We start from the raw sequence: 5,396 nt of genomic DNA, 5'->3' as shown, positions 1-5,396 counted from the left end.
CTAGGATCTTATTTTAATCAGATTGGGACTATGCAGACACCCAATTAGATTTTGGTAAATATTTATACTTATTAATCACCTAATTAAAATAATTAATTAACACTAATATCTCAATTACTGATCATCACATTTGAATAAAATTTGGTACATAAATGCTCTAGAACAATAGACAGGCCCGATTAATTTTGGTTGAAATTTGTTCATATTAATTCTTTAATAATAATTCATAGTTTTTTTTGTTGTAATCACATTTCAATGAAACTTGGTACATAGATATTACATTACACAGGCCTTATTAGTTTTACACTCATGAATCTGTTCATATCAGTTACCTGATTTACATAATTAGTTTTCAGCTATTCCATCAATATTTCAAGTACAAATAATTTTGAATTAATTTTTAATGTGTCTCCAATACTCTCAGCACACGGGAGTTCTTTCTAAGCTTTTTTTGATGTCAAAAATTATGAGTAGGCTTCTACCTTAAACATTGCTTGCCGACATGTTATTTTCCCATTCATTTTGGCTGTCTGTGGCGGCTTTCAGCCAAAGATTTATTAAATTCTTGACTCTTGTACTTTTTTGTAAGAGACACCTTTTTGCAAGTCGGTAAAAATCATGAATTTTGTCAGAGTGACAAGGCGACACAGTAACTTTCAAAAAATGTTGTCCCCGTGAACACCATTATAAATCATGAAATTGCAATAATTCATGGTAGTTAAAATTAAATACATCTGACTTGAGGTGTTTTTTTTAGATCAAATGACTGTTGCTGAGTCAGGATAATAAATGAGTTGAAGATCAAATTGGCTAACATATTGCTACTTTTTTTACAGCTGCGAGCAATGTTTTAAAACGGGATCATGAATTTGGTGGTGAATCTTTGGTGGTAAGGCACTGTCCGATTGAAATCGAACCTGAATTTGAAGACTCTGATGTGAATGACAGCTCCAGTGATGATGAAATCGTGTCTCCTGCTAATGTTGATTCATCCAGCCAACCCCTTAATACTGTGGGTATGAGATATGACAAACCTAAGCCATTGTCAACATATTATGATTCGGATGATGACAGCGATGTTGAGCAGCCAGCTGACAGTTTATGCAGTCATTTTCTCAACACTGTGCAGACACGAAGTGCAGATGATAACGACGTGGTGGGTCTCGATTTTGTGCAACAAGAGCAACAGCGCTTACTTGACCTAGCAATTAAAGAAAATGAACAAGAACAAGCTGAGATGCTACGTCGCTCTCAACTGTCAAACGAGAGTCTATCAACAGAAAAGGACCCCAGTAAATTGAGAGAATTTATTGCTGTTGAAAATAAAGATGAAGGTGATGAAATATTGGATATAGCAGCGTTTTTGCCCTCAACGGATGATGTGGTGGAAGAAGAAGAGAAAGAGGACGTAGATGGGACAATAAGGATGCAGAGAGGTGAGAAAGATGCCACACCAGTAAAAGAACAGGACATATTACAAGCATATAGCAGTGACATAGTCAGAGTTGATGATCAATTTCATCCCATGATTGGTACGAATATAATCAATGAGGATGTGGAGGATGTTCATAGGACGATTGCAGATGGTGAGAATCACTCTAGAGTCTTATTAACCTTTGGAATGCCGCCCATCCACAATTGTTCGTGCAACATTTTTGCACATTCATTACTTTTTTTTTCCGTTAATTTTGAATCAAATACACCTGATTTTTCATTGTTTGAAAAAAAAACAAGTGGTTCAAGATTTTGTGAAAGTTGACTAGCATTCAATGAAGTGTGTTTTGGATTTGAAGTTTAGTGAAGATATGGCTCACTATTTTATGTATAGAAATTGAGTAAACACGATTGTTTCTTGCAGCTATGCACAAGGATTTGCGACAGGGTCATGAATTCAGTGGTGAATCTTTGGTGGTAAGGCACTGTTCGATTGAAATGGAACCTGATTTTGAAGACTCTGATGTGAATGACAGCTCCAGTGATGATGAAATCGTGTCTCTTGCTAATGTTGGTTTATCCAGCCAACCCCTTAATACTGTGGGTATGGGATATGACAAACCTAAGCCATTGTCAACATATTATGATTCGGATGATGACAGCGATGTTGAGCAGCCAGCTGACAGTTTATGCAGTCATTTTCTCAACACTGTGCAGACACGAAGTGCAGATGATAACGACATGGTGGGTCTCGATTTTGTGCAACAAGAGCAACAGCGCTTACTTGACCTAGCAATTAAAGAAAATGAACAAGAACAAGCTGAGATGCTACGTCGCTCTCAACTGTCAAACGAGAGTCTATCAACAGAAAAGGACCCCAGTAAATTGAGAGAATTTATTGCTGTTGAAAATAAAGATGAAGGTGATGAAATATTGGATATAGCAGCATTTTTGCCCTCAACGGATGATGATGTGGAAGAAGAAGAGAAAGAGGATGTAGATAGGACAGTAAGGATGCAGAGAGGTAAGTGTTTTCAATTAAACTATAATTTGTCATATTGTTTGTGATCATGCTTTGTTAGCAAAATGTTTACAGCCAAAACAAAATCAGACCAGACTTTCAGTTGCGAGACATGACATAACAAACGCAGCCAGTACGTGATACATTTTGAAAATAAAAATACAAAATAATAGCAATCAAAGGCACTGAGAAAAAAGAAAAACATTTTTGTAATTGTTCAGTTTTAAAAAACATGTGTCAAACCAGTTTTTATTGATAAGATAGTCCAATGAATGTGTACTTTGTGAAAAACGGTATAAAAGTGGGACTCATATACAACGCGTGTAAAATACATTGTTTATTTACATACGACGACTACCGCGCTTTAAATTACTATTATATCAAATTTCATTCTACTATATGTACTATTATTTATAATACTTTATGATGAAATAAATACAAATGAGAAAACAATTTTTAATGATGCTGTTTATATTATCTTTAATTTCAAATAGAATATGAAGTATTACCTCCTGTAGAAGCAAAAATGGAAAAAAGACCGGAATCATTTACAATCCAATCATCGTCTTCGTCTTCATCTGATGATAATTACACCAGAGAGGACATGGACAGAAAGAAGAGACAATATGATTGGGAAGAAAAGAGCAGTGATGGGAGCTCCATTGTTGTTATACCAGATCAAGAAAATATGAAAGAGTCAAAAGAAGATTCAGATTTAGATGAGGATGATGTTGAAAATACAATTGAGGTCACAGATTTCTCTGCCAACACAACAGTTGAACTTCTCGAAATGTATTTTGAAAACCGCAGAAAAAGTGGTGGTGGAAAAGTATTAAAAGTGGAGATTGCATCAGAGAAACCGTATGTTACATTTGAAGATCCCAAAGGTAGGTATATTGACCAGCATGCTATGAATTTGATATTTCAGCATGTAATAAATTTACAGTTAGAGTTAAACTTGATGTTGATTGTTTTCAGTAATTGACACTGTACTACAGAAAACTCATCTACTGAGTCAGTGTAATCTCAAAGTGAGAATAGCACCACCGTTACCACCCAGAGACAAGAGGAAAGTTGTTGTCAAGGTAACAATAGCAGATTTGTTTTGATATTTGAATATTAGATGTACTATGTATTACACCATTAATAATTCATAGTCTTACGTAAAGCATGTCATCATGTCACATGATGTATGTTACACCGATGCGATGCATGACGAGACACATGCTGAACACAACATGGCGTGATAAATGTTCAAATTTCAGAGATGCTGGACTTACCCGGTAAGCTGTTTTAAGGTAGAGATGCAGGTTCATGAGCACTTGGGAGTGAAATTTCTTTTTTTGCTTTTTATTATCCAAACAGTCTTGGCTATAGACTTAAAATTTTGTAGAATTGTGAATAGTGGAACATACTCAAAAGACGATTTTAAAATATAGATAACAGGTTCAAACATTCTCTCTTTTGAATGCTTAGCAAGATTTAGCAAGGCTGTACATAAATACTAAAAAAGAAACATGGTGAAAAAAAAAGAAATGACGGGATCCCCATATTATGCACTATATTTAATTTTTAACAAAACGATAATACATTTAAATTTGGAACTGTTACATCCATTTTAATTATGAGCATTAGCAAACTTCTTACTGAGTGAATTGTTATGCAAATTAGCAATTATCTCAGCTTCTTTTTAGTGCACATCCCAGAACTTTAAAAAAAAAATAGCTCCTAGACGCTTTGACCTTTTGTTTTGAAATTTTCACAAATGATTGACAATGTGTTTATCTTCAAAAGACGGCACTTTTTTCATAGTAAACAGATGTACCCATAAACCAATTTTTACAGGAAACAGAAGCATGGTTTAAAAGCTAATTTTTTTTTAAATCACTTTTGACCAAAAAAGCACATTTTTGTGCACATTTCAAACTACAGTGTCCATAAAAAAAATTTTAAAATTCATACAATAAACTTTCCGAAAATATATAGTTTTGTGGACAAGTGAGGTCATCTTGGTTTCCTAATTAACTAATTAAAATACCTGTCAGGTAAACTGCATCTCTACCTTAATGTTTAGATTTCAATTATGTTGAACTGAGCTCTGATCGAATAATTTTGAATTGACATTTCAAAATTCTATCCATCTGCTTCTTTGATGTCAAAATCACTGTTGTTACTAGTTAAGTCTTGTTTTTAAATTTAAGAATATATCTGAGAAAACTACAAGAGATGGGCTTGAGCTATACATGGAGAATAATAGTGGTTGCAACGTAGAAAAAATAGAAAATGCCTTGGAAGCTGATGTTGCTATGGTAACATTTGGAAGCCCACCAGGTAATGAACAGAATATTCTAGATATTCCATAATTCAAATAATTCTTTTCAAAAATCAAGAAGGAGGATGGTATGATGTAATGTGATATGGAGTTATTGATTAGACACAGCGAGGTCCCATCTCTCCCTGCACTGCTGCTAGGGGCCAGTGAGGCCCCACCCTCACCCCAAACAAAATGAGTCATTGTATTTCTCAAGTTTATGCAAACTTATTTAATGTGATTTTATCTGCAAATATTTGACCGTCAGTGTCCGGCATCCGTCGGCATCCGTGTCAATTTTTTAGTTTTTCGACTTCTTCTCTTCTTGAAAACTACAAGCCTGAATGCTTTGGTACTTGGTAGACCTCTCTCAGATTTGTTTATTTCATGATGATATCTTTAATTATCTAGTTTTGGTGAATATTTCTGTAATTTTTTGTGAAGAGTGATATTTTTGAATTCTTGTTGAAAACCGCAAATGCAATTGCTTTGATATTACATATATGGGTACTACATGTGGAACTCTCTCAGATTTGTTCATTTCGTGGTGATATCTTCAGTTATCTAATTTTGATGAATATTTTTGTCATTTTTGGTGAATAGTGATATTTTTGAATTCTTGTTGAAAAC

This window comes from Saccoglossus kowalevskii, chromosome 13 (genome assembly GCF_978046115.1).
Source record: "Saccoglossus kowalevskii chromosome 13, keSacKowa6.1, whole genome shotgun sequence".
Lineage (NCBI taxonomy): Eukaryota > Metazoa > Hemichordata > Enteropneusta > Harrimaniidae > Saccoglossus > Saccoglossus kowalevskii.
The sequence above is the reverse complement of the archived record's forward strand: the minus strand, read 5'-3'. Positions refer to the sequence as shown.